Source organism: Anoplolepis gracilipes, chromosome 1, assembly GCF_047496725.1.
Source record: "Anoplolepis gracilipes chromosome 1, ASM4749672v1, whole genome shotgun sequence".
NCBI lineage: Eukaryota > Metazoa > Arthropoda > Insecta > Hymenoptera > Formicidae > Anoplolepis > Anoplolepis gracilipes.
In genome coordinates, this window is record NC_132970.1 from 2,202,801 (window position 1) to 2,222,521 (window position 19,721).

General features: G+C 35.7%; 1 protein-coding gene across 4 annotated transcripts in view; it reads left to right on the forward strand.

Annotated features, from left to right (window-relative positions):
* Hiw (MYC binding protein highwire) overlaps positions 1-19,721 on the forward strand; it is a 193,681-nt gene that overhangs the window by 137,160 nt on the left and 36,800 nt on the right. The window lies entirely within an intron of this gene.

Consider the following 19,721-nt stretch of genomic DNA (forward strand, 5'->3'; position numbering starts at 1 on the left):
CAGACCGCTGAAGAGATTAACCACGTGTCGGGTCCACGCGCGTCCACTGTGAGAGATATCGCATGCAGCCTTCGGGCGGAAAAGTACGCTGGGAAATGACCGAGCTACTGGTAGCTTTCAAAGCAAACCTTAGGTCGTTATTGTCCTTCTCGCTACATAACTTTTGGATTTCGCAGCGTGCAGAATCTAGCGGAAACCCCAAATTGTTTCGCCGTAACGTTGTCGACAGACGTTGCCTCGAACTTCGGGTATTCCGGGACATACTTCCTGTGAGATATGTCCCGCGATCTGATTTGCGGTCTGTTGCTCGTGCTATGGTGCTAGTTTGTGAAATCAACTCGCTGTCGTTATGTTAATTCGTTTGACTCTGATTCTCACGTTATGTAGAATGTTTTATTTTTTACTGAATTTTTTGTCCTTTGGAATTGATTATTCGTTATAATCAAAATTCATCTTATTGATAAAAAAATCTACTTATATATGTTCTATATATATATATACATACACTTTTATATTATTTTAAATACAACGTTAAAAATTTATTATTAATGGTAATTTATTATTACTAATAATAAATTATCACAAGAGAACTCATTATTTATAATTCTAAATTTATAATTTTTACCGTTAAATAAACCTCTGTTAATATCTTAAACTTCGATTTGATTTTTTCATTTAATAGATTTCTTTAATATTAATTTAATTTCTAATATTCCTTTTTTATGAAGTTTTATATGAAAGTTTAAAGAAAATCTTTATTCCAGATTTTAAAAGATCTATCAATCAGACGTTTTCCAATAAAAACAAGGCAGCCTGTTTTATCTCACGACTGTTTAATTTTGCAAGGCAAGAGCGGGCTATTAATCTTTGGAAATATTTGACGGCGGTGAAGTTCTGATCGAAGAAACGTCGTTGTCGGTGGCAACGGTCTAAAATACACGCGCGTTGTGTGTTCCGCGAGTAATACTGATTGGCACTTAACTACGCACGAGTTCGTCTCGTGGAGAAAGATTCGGCGAGTGTCTACGCGACAAGTTTGGCGCTTCGACGAGACGCGGAGAAGTTCGGATCGAAACTTCCGAGAACATCTAAGAACGCGTCTTGGCTTCCGCCAAATTCGCGACGCAGGTTCTATCGACAGTATCCTACTTGAAAACGAGACGGAGTGAAGATTGACGGAGCATACATTGCTGATAAAGTAACGCGTAATTTTCGCGAGCAGTGAAATTACATCTCCTGTCGGAGAGACAATCATTGATAATGCGATCTCATCTTTGCGTGTAATACTGAAAATATTTCTGTTCAAACTTGTGTAACGAGAGAAAAGCGAGCTTATATCGTCGCTCTGTAGATTTTTCGCATGATCAGGGTGTCTCTTTTCTGAAAAAACATTGAAAACTTGGAATTCTCCGGGATTTCCTTTGTACCTAGAAAAGTCAGAAAATTCTCATGGAATTTTATTGGGAATTTTTTTTTTTAAATCATCTCTTTGTTAAATTAACTCTTCTATTATAAACAGTCCAAAGAGTTTTTTTTTTTTAAATATCTGATAAATTTACTCTTATTATTGTAAACAGTCGACAAGCTAACAATAAGTATGAATTGTGTGTTTAAAATATAAATATCATAAATATATTATAAATATGTATTTATGTTTGTTTAATATATTCAATGTTTTATCAAAATATTGAATATGCAGATTCACACATTCTATATATAATTTTTAATGGTAAAAAAATTGAAAATTTTATGCAAATGCTTATCTTATGTACATTTACAAATCTAGCATTTGAAACTTAATGGCTCTATGGTTTTTCCTTCATATAAAGCGCATGCAATAAAAAATTATTCTATAATAAATAGTTGCAAAAAATCTTTAAAATATTCTTTTCACCTGGAATTTTGAATAAAGATCCAATTATTTTTTTAATTATTTGAACGAAATATGTGATTCTTTAGTGTATATACTGTAACGATGTGAAAAATAAAATATCCACATGTTTATTGACACAATCGTTTATGTAATTATAGAGCACAATTAATTGTCTAATTAATTGTGCTCTATAATTATACAAATTAATTGTGCAATTAATTATGGTCTGTAATTATACAAATTCTTGATACTATCGATTGTGTCAATAATCATGTGGATATTTTAATTTTTTACATTATTACAATATACACACTAAGGAGTCATACATTTTGTTGAAATGAATAAACAGAAAATAATTTTTCTAATTCCGGCAAGTGCACCAGTACTCTTTCGTCGGTATGTTCGTTCTCAAACGCTCTCTGAAGCTTTGAACGTCTTTGAGGCCAGCTACGCCTTTTTCGCAAGTAAATTTTAATGAGCGAACGTGCAATCTCGCGCTGCTGCGTGCGTCTCCTTAACGCGACGAAACTTTATGCGCATTTACTGAGCTCGGAAAAGAAAATGAAACTTTGCGTTGGAAATGTTAGTTATTGTGCTTTAATTTCTCAAAGTTGATATTATTTCCGACAGAACTATTACGAATAAAAAGCGTTGGTTTATATAAAAATCGTAGCACACACACACACACACACACACACACACACACACACACACACACACACACACACACACACACACACACACACACACACATACACAGATCACATTTAAATCTGAGCGTACTCGCAACGTTTGAAGTCTTCGCTCGTTTCAATGAGAGGCAAACACGTGCATGTTTCATCGTTCCTAATGGGTAAAGCTTTTTGCTCTAAATTGTCGTCAACTTCCGACTTCAAAGATGTAAAGACATAACAGTAAACATGACAAGGTAGTTTGCAAAAAATCACATCTAAGTGAGAGTTGCGTTTGCGATTTATCGCGTGTACGAGTTGCGTTATCTGCCAACTATGATGTAGGACCGTCCGTGATGATCGTCCTCGTCATTATCGTCCGCAGGGGTACTTTAGAGTAGCGAAGACATTTCGGGAAGCGACGAAACGTTTCTATGGTATCCTGGTGGCTGTTAACTTTTCGAGTTAGCGAACGAGATAAAGCCCCGGGTCCCGGGTATGAAATGGCACTTAGGTTCGAGTCGCCTCACGACAGAATCATCGCGCAAATGTCTCTCGTTTCTATGATGATCGCTTCCCATTAGCGTGTACTTAGGAGAATAGCTACGAGCAGCAGTAAGGAATACTCTATGTATGCCGTATGGCAAGACGCGTTAAAGACTTGCGGTAATCATGCAGATCTTCGTATAATTAGCTAAAATGCGGCCTGTTATGCACCTTCTGGTTTAATAACTAACGTATGCGTAATTTATTACGCGATTGCGGTTCGGCATTATAATAAAATGACGATTAATCCATATCTATATGAATCCATTGTGGGGGGAGAGAGAAGCATGGAGAAAAAAACAAGTACGTGCGCCGCATATACATTCGATTAATAATTCGTTACTTGTGCACGTGTATATATCAACTGATATTGTAATTACTGGGCAAATAGTAGAACGTAAATATACACCGATTAACCATTCGATAGAAACTTTGCTACACACATTTGGACGACCTGCAATTATTCGGTCAACCGACGAGATAAATTATTCAGCGCGCGCGGAAGAGTCCTTATCACACGCGAAACCATTTGTCAGATACACAACGAGTGGCGTGGCGTAAAATCTGTTAACTCCATGTTTTGCAAACGTATATATAACGTATGTCACATAATGACTCCAAATTGATGTCGCTAAAGTGTCAGACTTTTCACTCCGTGTGAATTATTTTGTTTATTTATGACTCTCTAAGCGTGTGCGTTATACGGAATATAAATTTTGACATGTAAATGAATATTTATGAAAATAAGTATAAAGTATGTTTCAAAAATTTTCAATAAAATAATTTCACGAATAAGATAATTTCGTGCATTACAAAGAAATATATTGAAAATATTTCACTTCTTCTTTTGCATATAATACAATGAGGGAGGGACTATATGGTAAATATTTTTGAAATTTATGCGTGAGTGTTGTATAGCGACGTATGTGGGATATAAAATCAATCGCGAATGATGTTGTTGTGTGTGACACGAGCAACGGAGAATGTCTGAAAAGTTGCGATACCAATCGTGATTTCTCTTTGAATTTCGTTCTGCTGAAAGTGCAGCTTATCGTCCTCGTCGACATCTCGAATCTATTAAGGGTTATTTCACATCATGGAGGCTCTTTGAAGAATAATCGTGTCAAGTGAGTTACGTAACTTCTATATCCCTCTATATATATGTATATGTCGACTCGGACCGGCGAATCGAGATCAAAATTGCGTTCACGTATAGCCGAGCTTAATGCTGGGAGGGTTAGTTTTAATCCTCTCGACCTTCGTGATATCATTATGTCGTCGTAATACATATAATGCGAGCTTTTGCATTTAAATGAGGTGGCGGGATATGTCCGTTGTTCCATTTGATCAGTTATTTCTTATAACAATTATTTCCATCTTTTCTTGGCTGTGAGGGTGTGATAATTATTTTCCATAAAGTATATTAATAATTTTGTATAACTATTTGGAAAGAAATTTCTATAATTTTCTATTTATTCCGAAATTGGAAGATCTTTCTTTAACTTGTGCGCGATTACTTACGTCTTACGTAAATAAAGAACGATATAAAAATCCGCCCAACACACACTTAATCGCCCCCACACGCAGGACGATCAAGGTTGAATTTACGTTGGGCCAATTAATTACCCTACATAAATAAGTCAGACGATTAAGCCTCCTAGCAAGAAGCGTACCTCCCGGCATGTTTATCCCGCTCGGAAGATTGCAATTTGCAAAGCGGGCGCGGTTAAGACTTAGGTGGATCGCAGCGAATTAATTTTAACGTTGTGCAAGTCGGCCCGAGCTACATAATAATTAAAAACAATCTGGTAATTAATTCATTGCCTTCAGATGTACGACAGCCCTCGTGCAGTGGTAGATATTCGTCAAAAGATTATGTCGACTGACCTGTAATTTGAGTTTCAAAGCCAATTTACTATTTGCTGCAGGAACTTTTGCGAGAACAATAATTTAGAATGCTTCATTGTTTCACGAATTTAATCAGCAAATTATCATTACATAACCGAAAAAAAGATTTTATTTTGGAGCGTAAAAAGTCTTTGAACAATTTTAAAAACAAAATATTTTAAACACCTTGTACAGAAATGATTATTGCAAATAGAAGACAAGTCTGTTTTGTTTGCGAAATTATAAGTTGACTACAATTTGCAACATAATTGTTTGAACGGCAACTAGATTTTTATATAGATAATTTGGATTCAATCACATTATCGATCCATTTCTGAGAGATACTGACAATTGGCATTTCCACTGTTATTTCATGCTTCTAAAATTAAACCTAACGCATTTTTATTCAGCTGACATCAAGACGTTGGGAGGGAAGACAGTCGTTTGCAAGGAAAAAAGAGATTTTCCATTAAGCTGACTTTGTTAAAGCCGAAACAAAATTAGCCCCTTAAAACAACGGGATTCTATCGTCGATAAACCTCTCCGCGCACTCCGCCGCGATTCCGTCGTATTTTTATTCCGTCTTTAAACTCGTAACTGGCAAGATTGTTGAAAGAGGAGGAGAAACAAAGGGAAAGAATCGAGAATGAGAGAAAGAGGAAACATTCGGCGTGCCATCGGTCGTTTTCAAAGCGCGTCGGCTACGCCAAAGAACGTTCGTTAATTTTAACAAGATCCCGACCGAACGAATGGCGCTCGTTAAACAACGCCGGTAATTCAACTTAAGAAGCCACGCGCATACAACAATAGCGTTACAGCGAATCCGCGTGCGCGTTTCAAACGACTATTTGTAATTAAACACCGCGGACAAACGGCGGTATCGATCGGCGTGCGAACGTACCGCGAGACTAATTAGAAAATTAATCGGTAACTTTCGCGGATACCGATTTATCAGGCGCGAGCGTCGCACTGTAACACCGAGAATGGCGGAAGGGGAGAGAGAATGGGAGAGCTTGAATTTCGTGTTCCACTCTCTACCCAACGGCTAATATACTCTACGTGGAAAATTATTGGCCTCGAGCACGCGCGCGCACGTGTTGGAGTTTATTCGATTTAAACGCCCGTCTCGCGAAAGCCCGTAAAACATTCGCGCGGCTCGACACGAGTAATTAGAGTGGTAATTAATATAGTTTTTCTCCTCGCGCCTCTCTCGCGCGAAAAGCGAGAAGCTTGCTCTTACGGAGGCGAACTTCGAGGCGAGTCGGTGAAGTAGAAAAAAAAAGAATAAGAGTGAGATGCTGGCAAATCGTAAGGGCAATATGCGAGGAAGAAATATAAATTTTATATTTTTTGCGAACAATCTTTTTTTCTTGCGCAGATTCTTTCTCGTTAGTTGACCCGTTATATAATTGTTTCCTTAACGAATGTACACGCAAGGCTAATTATCGAACGATTATTATACTCTTGGACAAGATTTTTGCACTGATATAAAACCTATCATTTCTTGTAGATATTTTCGTTCTGAATTCAAATCCGTCAATCTGCAAAAATCCCCTAGCACGTCAGAATTTTACGAAAAACTCACTTAATATGCTAAATATGCTAAGACTAGCAATTTTCATTATTTTTCATTACTATATGTATTAGATACGGTTCAAAATAAAGCTTGAAACTTGTATACTGTATATATTAAATGCGAAATATATCATGAGAAAAGATTTTTATGAAAAAATTGGATTATATTCATTGTTAAAAGAACGATTTTGTTATTCTTGCATTAGTATTAACTTGCGATTGCTACAAATGAACAGCTCAAAATAAAGTTTGAGACATGTACTTTATATAAAAAATGTGCAAAATTCCAAGATAAAATTTTTATGAGAAAATTGAGTTTTAAGTCAAAACGTTAGATCCCGCTCTTATTGTTAGTATTACTCAGAATCAACGACGTAGACACGGGGATCTGATCCTTTTTATGTTTTTTTTCTATTTTTTCTTATTTGAATTTAAATTTTTTTGCATTTTATTTATTCTTATGTATTTAAAAAATTTTTTTGACTTTCTGCTTTTTTAATTTTTCCTATTACCAATTATGTGCGTGCGTGCGTGCGTGCGTCTCTGGACTTTCCCACCAATTTTCTTCAAAAAATCTTTTTTCATAATATTTTTTATTTAATATATAAAGTACAAATTTTAAGCTTTATTTTGAGTCGTAGTAATAGGAAGTACGTCACAATAAGAAGTTATAACTGATGAAAAATGATTAAAATTGCTATTTTTAGCATATTTAACGGAAATGAGCTTTTATTCTCAAAATTTGCGTCTAGGCATTTTTGCGGACAGATTTGAATTTAGCACAAAAAAAAAATCTACAAAAAATGTTAGAATCCACACAAAAGTGCCCAACAAAGTCCAATTTTTCAAATATTGTTATTATTTTATTTAATGGAAATATATTTATCTAAATAAAAAAATGATAGATTTCATACAAAAGTGTCCAACAAAGTCCAATTTTGTCAAATATGTTATTATTTTATTTAATGGAAATATATTTATCTAAATAAAAAATTTCTAATATTTCTAAAATTTGATTGTTTTAAGAAATACTATTTATTGTTAATTTAAATAATATTTTGTAAAGAAAACAGTTCATATAGAGTTAAAAGAAATCGAGTAAAAAGCAATAAGAGTTTAAAATATCTATATCACCGTTAAAAATTTATAAAATCTTTCATCAATGGTTTAAAAAAAAACGTATATGGAATATATAGTGGATAAAAGTAAGAGATTGTGAAATTAAGTTGGGAGAAAAAATATGCCCATGAACTTTATTGTCCAACCACGTACACTTTATTGTACACCTCGCTGTTTTATATTGCCCGTTTTCAACAGAGGAGGAGGTTACGTTGAGCCCTGTAATTGGTTTATTCATTTTTAATAGCGATTCGTACATTGATGTGGTGCATAAATAACTTTGGCGAAAAGAAGCCATTGAAACCAGCAAATGAAAGGGAGAAATAGACCGTTATCGTCGTTAATAATCTAGCAGCGAAATTCCAACGTTGAAAAGTATCGATACAGCGTTTACACGGTCGATACATGGTATTCAGCTTTTCATACTGTCTGGAATAACGAGATCGCCATTTTCATCGAGTATTTATTTCTCTTTTTTTTCTCCCTCCTCCAGGGACACACGCGTTTTTGGTCGGGTGTTTGCGTGAATTTCGCTTAAGCGAATGGCATCCGACGACGAAACAATCACTGGACGTTATCACTATTTTCATTGCTGTTGACATTATTCTTTTTAACTAATAAACGAGAGAGGAACCATTCGAATTCAGCTCAATAGCGACAGAGAGTTAATAGTTGGTTCTGATACTACTGCGTTTCCCCTCTTCTCCCTTTGTTATATTTTTCGGTCTACATTTTTTCCATCTGCCATAGGCACGCGATGGTACTTTAATAAAAAACCAAAAAAAAAAAATCTTTATACGAACGAACAAACGGACGAACGAATAAATTGAAGTGATAATTAATGATTGAAATGAAGAGAGCGAGTGCGAATTTTTATTCGAAAAATTTACACGATTGCTAAACGTTATTACCCGTGTAACGATGTACAAGCTGGGCGTAAGTTAACGATCGCACACAATAGTCGTTGTGAACATTAATTCTATGATTGAATGGATATTACGTGGCGATATTTTCCGCACGAGCGGTGATTTTGGAATTTTACTTCGCGGCGCGCGCGGTCGCGGTATATTATTTATGACGCTATATTACGTTACCGGTTTAATCATTATGACGTTAATAATGAATGATTTTTTGGTCCGACGGCTTATGGAATATCGCTGTAATGTAAACGAATGTGCGCCGACCGAAATGCGTGTGTCGCGAATGTTGTTCTTTTGATTGTGTCACGGATATGCATATATATTGGCGTGGACGGGATGCATCGACAGGACGCGTTTTACGCGTTTTGAAGATTAATATTATATTCAAATACACGCACACGCACACACACACACACATATACACATCCGACATTGCAGAATGAATTTACAGAATTCAATGTCCGTTGAAGGTACGTAGCTTGAATGTAAACCGGCTCGGCATTAAATTTGTATCGCACTCGTTTCCGGCGTACTTCTACAAAACTCCATTGTATTTCGCATTCGTAATAAATGATCCGTGCCGTGACGATAAACACACGGTCCGCGTTACTCTTGTTATAAATACGTCCGTCTGTTTAGAGATAACATCGTCCGTCGTGTATGCTATCTACACGTGTTTTGCAACAGTTATAACGATACATATTCAAAATTGCGCAAGAATCTATTAGCGGCGATAATTAATTTAATGTATGTAAAGAGATAGACGAAATGCGAATTTCATACCCGAAATACTGTGTCGATAATTGGAATTTGTAATGTGTGCAATTGTACGCTTATGGCTGTCGTCGCTTTTGATCTCGTCGGAAAAATTGAGATAACCTGATAAAAGATTCTCGGCCAATTACACGGATTCAACAGGGAGGGAATCGTGTCCCTTTGAACGGATAATTAGTACGATAATAACCCAGTGAAGCATGATATAATGAAACGAAAACAGCAGCGGCTAGGGTGCGCGCGCGAACCGAGCCGCTCGCGGCTACGAAATTACACGGCCACCCGATATAATATTCCCTCTTTCGGTCACGGTGGGATTGATTGTGTTTATCTTTCATTAGGAACGCCGGCGAAACAGGGGCTAAAGCCGTGTGAATAATGAATCACGTGATATTCTCGGACATGCATACCGCCTGCAAAATCGTAGACAAGAAGGCGATCCGGTGTCCATCATCTGTATTGTCATTTAGATATCTCATTGTTTCAATTTCACGTATATTTTGCGCGGAAACAACAAATAACAACGATGTACTATTTCATGTAATGTCGAACATATCACATCTTTTCCGATTCGCGCGTTATTTCGTTATCGGAAATTGTAAATTTTGTTCTTTTGCGTACAACAAAAAAAAATTTTTTTTCTGTCTCTTGTGTTTTAGTTTATTTGCTGCAATAATTTTCGTTTGTGATGGACAATTTAGAGTTGATTTTTGGATTTCATTGTACCATTACTAAACGATTCATTCTTTGATATATCTTTCTTTTCTGCATTGAAATATATATATATCTTTTCCACATTTTTCTTTAATAGTTTTTAATTTATTACTTAAAGAAGAAGAGAGATTCGAAAATAATTAATTTTACTATTTTTATTTAAGAATATTTTCGGAATTTTCTTATCGAATAGTGAATTATAAAGAGATTGACGAAAATATGGAAAGTATATCAGGAATAGTAGCAGGTTTGAATTTCAGTTTTAATCGTAAATCTGATTTGTTTTACAAGATAAATATTTTCGATCTTTGCACGACTTTCATTTTTATTCTATTGTGATTATTTTGATATGATGTTCACCGTTTTTTAGTTTTGCGTAATTTATTATTTATTTGTACTCTTACATTGTTATACTTTGTTATACGTGTCTAAATTTATTCTCGTTTAAATTTCGAATTGTAACTATAGTATTTTATAAATAAACCTTTTTTTACAAGATAAATATAAAACATCCATTATTTATTTATTTAAGTCGTATGTACTTATTATATGTACTTATTATAAAATTATTTACTTAAACGAGTGCATCCAGAATAGTTAAAGAAGCTGAAATTATTTTGGTAAAAGATTTACATAAATTTGAATTTATTATAGGATATTATATCCTATTATTAATAAAAGTGCAAGAGATAAATCTTATAATTAGCAGACAGTCAACAATAATTTAACAGAAATTAAATTATTCATTTTAGTAGTTATTAACTGAAAGTAAGTTATATTCATCTCAATATACAGTTTGTAATAAAAACAAATAATTTTATATAAATAGTATAATAAAAAAATATTTCAGTTTGTAATAAAAACAAATAATTTTATATAAATGGGTATGTCCTAAAGTGCTTTGTTTTCAAAATACAGAATGTTAAAGTCGAGAAAAAAAAATGAAAATTTCGAAAATTTAAGAAAACGCTTAGAGATATTTTATTCAAACATATACGCATATCAAATTTAAATAACACATCTTTAAACCTTTTCTTAAATTTTTGAAATTTTCATTTTTTTTTTAACTTAGCATTCTGTATTTTAAAAATAAAACACTTTAGGACATTTTCTTTATAAAATAAGCTAAGAAACATTTCTTTAAATTTTTTGTACTTAGGAAATACCCTATTTATATAAATTTATTTGTTTTATTCAATAGTTGAAAAGATTCAATAAGTAAAATGATAATTTTATAGTTGCATTATGTGTTACTGCTATATATGTGCTATTTGATATATTTTTGTATAAGTAATATAATATTTATTTTTAATTTTTTTATTTTACACTTTTTTTATTTTGATAAAAGAGAATCATGCAAACGAGGTCGATACGAATTAATAAGCCCCGTGTTTTTCAGTTTGACGCTTCATAATTTCTTTCTACATCGCAAAAAAAACGCGACAGCAGCATGAATTATTTTAAAGGATTTAAAGTTATAAACTGACAATTACACAAATTATGCTCTCTTTTACGTTTCTTTAAATAAAAATTTCTATATTGTTAATACTGGCGTGTACTGGAAACTTGGGAAACAGAGTTGATACGATAGGCAAAAAATTGTGCCTCATCCAATTTTCCGTACATGTAACTGAATACAACATTGTTTCCCGTGTTCGATCTATCCAGAATATCCGTACATCAAAAATTTCATTTCAATTTTATTATACACTTTTTTTTTAAACTCACAAGAGAGGGAAATGAGATCAAAATCTGTTCGCCTTGGGCCATGTTAAAATACAGATAGAGAGAAAGAGAGAGTGAGAGAGAGGGGGGGGGGGGAGAGCGGAACATTTCAATGGCCAAACTTCAATTTCGACATCCAGACGATTTGTACGACAGGACTAGCGCACTGTTTAAATTAAATATATCTGAAAGTAAATTTGTTTCATAGTGAAAATCCAAGATGATCTGTTCAATCACGAAAATGTCATATAAAAAAGGTATTACTCTATTATTATTATTATTATATAGAGATGCCATATTATATACCGAAATATAATATACCGATATATTTCTTACTTTTTTAATTCTTGCGATCAAGAGAACCAATTTCACGATTATATTACTGTTCGTTAATTACTAATTAATCAGTAAGTATAGTTTGCGCAACAGTTAACCAATTAGCTTTCCAGTTAATTAATCGGGAAACTATATATGTACTCCAGCTTTACCGCGCTTGTAAAAAAAATTAATGAAATATTAGAAACGTTATATTGGATATACGTCAACATTGACAAAGTATTTTTACGATGCATTTACGTCGCCGTGACTTTCGCAGTTGACTTAAATTCTTTAGCGGCCGCCCGCGAATTCTTTATGAGGACCTGCCGTCCGAGTTTATCGGATGACCTAGTGGCCCTTTGACCTCAAATGCCCGGCATGCATACCTCGCCGACTTGATGCATCACCAGCTTCGTAGAAGCTCTCGGTTGCGCAGCGTGCAGCCATCTAGGCCGAAAAGTACCAACCTTCTAGAGTGAATTTTTTTTCGACCAAGAGAGCTCGATTGATACGACGATGATAAATCTTCAAGTCCTTCTCGTGACGTCAGTTCCGAGACGCGGTCGCCAAACTATTGAGACGAGATTAGTTCTACATCTTTCAATGCTTTTACACCCGAAATTTGATCTCGATTAGTTTTAATATGCAGAACAGTCGCTTAAACATAAATTATCTTGGTATTGTAAGAGAAAATAATGTTTGCCATAAAATTGCTTTTAAATTATTTGCAGGAATATTATTTCCTCGCATAAAAAACGCGAACTAATAAAATATTTATTTACTTTTCATTAAAATTTTCATAAATGGTAAAGTCTCTAATGTAATCTTCATTTAATTGCAATAAAAGATTGATATTTCAAAATAGATATAAAGAAGATATTTTTTTATAACAACAGCACTTCTCTTAGTGAAGATTAGTAGAGGAAAGTTTAATACACACATAAAAGGTGAAAGTTTAATACATGAAATTCCTTTGAAGAGTGTTTCTGTTTTATAGGACATAAAATAATATCTGAAACGTTATTCTCAAAATATGCTTTCTCAGCTTATAGGGTTTTTGTGGCTGCCATCTCAATATATGATACTTTTCCACTTTTCTAGTACAAAAATTTTATTTTTACGACAAAATGTTCTCATTGAGCTTTCGTTTATTTTAATATTCAATGATGTGCTTAAATAGAGTAATACCAAAAATTTCTATACGGATGCTGTTTCATTATTTAATATTTCCTTCGTGAGCATTAAAATTTTCCTACATTATTTGAGATTATCAAGATATAAAAGTTTTCGTACTTTATTCAAAAATCAAGTTTAACATCTCCTCGAAATGTTTGATAATCGTTATGTTGATCGTAATGCATTTTACTTTTAATCGCGTCCTTCCGCGAGCGGGGGATGGACGGAGGGGGAGGTCGGGGGGGGGATGCTTCTCGTGGCGTTTAATCCGACGAAATTGCCACTTTGTCCGCCCGTAATGAGTTCTCACGTCGCGACGGGCATTATGATCGACGAGGGCGGCGGCGACGAAAAGGAGAGAGAGATAAAGAATGCCGAGAGCGAGACGAATTAAGTTCTCAACTCCATTCAAACATCACTTCCGCCCCGATGATCTCATCGCGCTCCTCTTACAATTTGATCGGCGCGCACGTTATTATTATGAGGAATTATTCTCTTTTCCTTTCCTCCCCCCCAGAACCTCCTCCCCTCTTTCCTTATTGAGAAAAGCCACTAATCATTGACGCATTTTTCGCGACGTAATTCGTATCGATGATATCGAATAAGTAGGAAATGAATAATCGCGGCGGAGCGTTTCTAGTGGAAATCGAGTGGTACGATAACTCTTCTAGACTGAATCGAACGGTCGATAACTCTTCTGGATGACCGGGCGATCAATCAGAGCGAAATATAGGCGTCCATAGCTCACGCGTTATCGATATCATGAGAAGGGACGTGTTATTGACCTCTACCTAACGTTATTAGTATTATTTCACACACGCATCAACATACAAATACCACATACCACATCAGTTAATAATGCTACAGACTGTCGCATAAGTGAATGGTATGTATATCGAGTCATTTTCTCTGATTTATGAATGGCTCGAGTTTGCGATTCGTACGAACGGAATAATCTTGAATCAAATTTATTCAAATTACAGCTTGAAAAAAATGTAAAACGTGTTGATTACATGTACGTTCCTGTGCATCTAATTTTCAAAGAGTTACCTTTTCAACTCTTATTTTTTTACACTACCTATTGTGCACGATTTGTATTTTTTTTTTTTTTTTTTTCCCTCTCATAAAAGAACGCGACGTTTAAAATGTTTAAATCTCTTTTTGAAACTACCATCATTAACGCCTTTTTTTGGAATGAATCCCTCAATTAGGATGCAAACGTTGCACTTGACGCATACATTGCCGCCTCTATAGAACTCGCAGGACCGCATTGTCGGCCAGTTTGCACACAACCTCAGGCAGAATGCGCTCTTTTCTGCACTGAGGACCGCGTGATGAACGTATGAAACGGTTCTTCTGCCACCGCCGCACCATACGCTATTAATATCACGCGGTATATTTAGATTTCAATGGGGAAGAGGACGCGAGACTACGAATCGCTCGTTCGATATGCCGTCTGCAAAGCGCAATAGTTTGGACAAATTGCAAGATAAAAAAAATGCCCTTTTCTGAATCCCTTTATCTATGCGCGTTATCTACATATTAGGGAAAGATTAATGTAGGGAAAAACAATAAAATTCGATTGCTTTTATTTTTAATAAATTATTAAATTGGAAGCACCTTTATTTTTCTACAAAAGCTCGATATCTTTAATTAATAAAAAAGGCATTTTTCTATGCGATTATAGTAATTTGGAAATCATATAATTCAATCATATGATCAGCTAATCAGATTAGATAGATAAGCATATTTACATCTTTATTGAAATGCTAAAGAATTTTAAAGATATGACTTTAAATTCTATAAAATATCTTTTCCGCGCCGACTTGCATCTGTATTACCTCTCTGCAGCCGCAAGTGCAAGATTATTGCAGGCGTAGCACATTTTCATTTCTTAAGCAATATTTCAACACGAATTTACACGCGACCAGTGAATCGCATTATTTCTGGAGCACGAAGCGCCTCGAACGGAATGCACTTTCTGGTTTATATTTATAATTATCACGGCGGCGGTTTCCGCGCGCGCGAAGCAGGCGGCGGGATATGCATTCGCGTCTACCGCGACATCCTGTTTCTTGTCTCTTCTGTTTTTGTTTTTTTCATGCGTGTGCGAGAGGTCTCGAGATTCGACACGTGACTCGCAAACGCGCTCGGCGGCTTCACGGATGCACCCTGTGCATCCACAAGCTTATCGCAGGAAAAACGCCTGGGAGAAAGCTTCTTAGAATAAGTATGCGTCCGCAGTTTTCTAGCAAATCCTTAAAATATTTAAGGATTTATTCGACGTTTCATGAATATCCGAAAGGGGCGAACGCATCCCTTTTGTGTGTCGCCGAATCTCCATCTTCATGTGATTTAACGGGGATCACTACGAATAGCTTCTCATGGTTTGAAATTCTCTTTTTTAAGAGAAATAAGAAGTATATTTAATTTTATTTTACATAATTCAGTCTCCGACATTATAAATGTAATGTATAAATGCGTAATTATGAATCTCTTCTATAGAGATGTCGAGAAAAAAAATTTTAAATATCGGTATTATATTAAAAATAAATGAAAAAAAAAAAACAGTTTTTAATCTACTAGTGAAAACAAAACTTAATCAAACTGTATACATTTTAAGTATCGAACGGTTTACGCTAAAAGAGACGTTTACCGTTTTTGTTTAGAATGATCAATTTTCTCCAAATTACAACAGACAGCTGTTACCCGAATTTTTTTAGTAATTTTTTTTTGTTGCTGAAAAAAGATATCTCATTTTCTGTTCACATCTTGTTCGGACTGTCGCATATCTTGCTTTCGAGGAGAGGTCGATGACATGGGTTAGCTTATATAGAGAGACGTTCGGTTTAAAGGTCCATTAGATCTCCGGATGCAATATCGTTGGGACAGGTGACACACCGGATCGTAAGACACAGGCGGCGTATATTAAGGACCATGCCACCCGGTATGTCGTCACGACAAAGTAGAAACCTGGACACGCGGAACACGTTTTGTTTCGATCGCTCGAAGGGGGATAATATTATTTCACCTGAACATTCGCAGAAATATATCTCCGATGTAACGTTTCGCGTAATATCTAAATAAACATATCGCTTTTAAGCGACATATACACGAACTACGAGCTAATGTACACGACCATTCAGTTCGTATTTATATTCGTTTCTTTTACCGAGATGGAACATTTTTCGCTCTCGATATCTATTTATGTTGACTTAAACAATCGCAGTCACATTGTGTAGAAGAATATCGAGCCAGATTCAGGTTGAAAAATAACGTTATGTCAAAATTAATGTTATTGACAAATTTAACGGGAACGCGACTGACTAATGCGAGTTAGAATGGCTCTTTCTGTCGCATGGCTCTTGTGTCGGTCGGTACCATACCTTCCAGCGCGTAGCGAGATAGTTTTGCGGTAATTACAATAGTTTGTTATACCGTGAGAGCTGTTTTCACCGACTCCGAAAGCGTAGCGAGTCGCGAAATGGAAAATCCATTTACGATCTAAGCTCTAGCTTAGGGTAAGCTGCTAACCCCAGATCGTCCGTCCGTGATTTCGGTACTTCGATAACCCAGTCGTGCCAGAGCGAGATGTCCGCCGGCGATTCTCGATCGATTTTCCCGGTATCTCGACAAGGGATTAGGTCAGGGGCCAGAGAAACGGGTTAGAGGACGACGGAATCGGATGCTAGTACGGTCATCCGAGTGATGAGATGATTGGCTCGCTGATGAAACCTGATAGAGCTGCCTGCTGCTCTCGGCCGGCTTGGCGGATTATGTTCTACCGTGCGAGAACACGCTGGATCACAGCCGCTGTGATCTCATCCACTTCCGCCTTGGGACACCTATTCTGCTTCGCGAACCTTTGACGTTCGACGCGATCAATCCGCTATTCGTAAAGTCCGATTTTGGCAAAATTAGGAACTCGAAGCCGTATAATTATTTTGGCGAGTTTAGTTGATGCGAAAATACGAGAGTAAATGTATCTTATCTTATGAGTCATATATTTGTACCTCTTCTTTGGAATTCTTAAAAAAGATTTTTTTATTAAAAAAATCAACCATGAGAAATACCTATTTTTATATAAAATTTATGGAAAAATACAAAAAAAAATTGCGATATATATATTTTTTTCTCTCACAGAAAAGGAGATAAAGAGAAAGAAATTCCTATATATATATATTTCTAGATATATGCGTCGACACCTTCACATATTTTCTGCAGAAAAATACAACTATTATATATAATATACTAGTATATATACGGCCGTAAATTAAATAATGTTTAAGTGCCATAAATTCGTACTAGAGAACATTTCTGTGCCGGGAGCATGGATCGAAGGTGGAAGAGAAAACAACAAATTGCATCCAGTTGAAAACTCGTTCGGCCATCTCTCTTGACTTTCCACGACGAGCAACCGGTTTCGAGAAAAATGACACTCTTATCTAAAAAATGGTCGACCATAAAGAATCCCGCGAATCGGTGCACGATAGCAGGCGGACCGCGCTGCCTTCGTACAGCGCACATGTCTTGGTATCGCTCTTTAACCTGTCGACGAAGTACCGCATGATAAAACGCGCGAAAAATCGTGACTTTGGTAGAAGAGAAGTCACATACATAGACATAAAAGCTCCCGCTCGGTCTATATATTTTCTTTCAGATAAGATAATATTCAATTATGTGCAAATATTCGCGTATCATTAAATATGCTTTCTTACGTTTTATATCATTTGTCAAAACGTTGAAATTTTTCATGGTCTCTACTTTTAATTTATTTCTTTATTTATATCTTTCTTTGTGAGGACTCATGATTTTTTCTGACATACATTTTCTCATTTTATCTACATGAGTCAAAGACACGATGATTCAACCGTGTACAAATATTGACGATAAATTAGTCCTCTTTACCTGGAAAGAGTAGAAACTCTTTTGGGTATAATATATACACCATGTATTGTTACATTTAGTTATGAAAAATAATTTAAAATATATAAAGATAATTTAATTAATGATTTCAAATAATGTTCAAACTAATCGCTCGCGAAACAACTGTTATATATGTATGTAGTACATATACATATATATAAAGTGTAGTTACAGAAAAAGAGATACTGATAAATAGCATATATTTTAAAAAGAATGTCATTTTAATTTCTTGTCGGATAAAAAATGTAATTTATGATTTGCAACCTTTACTTTATACATGGCATACACATTTTTCAATATTTAATATTAAATTATTCAGCAATATTTCTAGTAAATGAAATTTTGCCTCGGTAACATTTAATTTCAAATTAATTGAAAAGTAAGAAAGTAAGTCCCATCATTCATTTTATACGCTCCTGACATTTAATTTGTTCGGGCGCTTTAATTTTCAACGTTAAATAGCGCGATAATTAGCTCCTAGATTAAATTCACGTCGAGGGAAAAATCGACTGCGAATTACTAGGAGGCGAGAGCGAATACTCTATAACTTTACACCTCGATTGAGAGATGTCAGAGAATACAATGAAAGAATTCAAGCATTCGAGAGTGAGAAATGCGAAATTAGGAAAATTGATTGTCATTACAAAGAGACATATTTCCTTTCGCGATTCTCACTCGCGGATTTTCTCCATCATTTCTACCGACACACACGTCCTTTGTTGCTCGCGTCGTCGACCGGAGTTTTCTCTGGGTTTTACCGGGTCCGTAGAACAGCGACCGTTTAGACGTCAACAGCTGCGTCGCAGGCCGCCCCGCTCGCTATAGCCGGCTCTATTTGCTCCTCTTACATTCTTTATGAAATAGTTTGGTCTCGCCGTGGATATACACTGACTGCGCGCCCTCCGAGAGGGATTAAGAATATCTTTCGGCTTTCATGGGACGCTCCGAGATGAATCGTGCTGGTTCGTGGCCGCGTTAGTTCCAGAATGACGCGGTTTCCTCCAAAGGAGCACCACTGCGTCTAGTTTGAAAAAAGAAGGATACGAGTAGCCGTTACGACCCCTGAACCCTAAAAGCGTTCTCGTGGAGCGAGTGAGATGCCGCGTCTAGAAGGAACTCGAATCGTAACATTCTTTGAGATAAGACAACGACGAGCGTTTGGAATGCGAGAGATTTAGATAGAGGAGTAATCGATGCGCGCTCGGTGAACTTACTGACTAAGTACTTTGTGAATTGGAATACGTTCTTTCTCTCTCTCCCTCTTTCTCGCGTCGGACATTCAGCGCAGGTGTTATCTGAAGCGAGAGATACTTGTTTGAGAACAGCCGGAGGAAGATCTGATTGTTGGACCTTTACGCGGTGTTTTATTGCCCATTCAAGCGGATTGATTGCGGAAACGGAGAGAAATATTCCGTATTTCGATGCAAGTATTGTCTGAATCGATATGAAGTCGCGATATTATATTAATAGACTTTAGTATATAAAAATTAAAATATA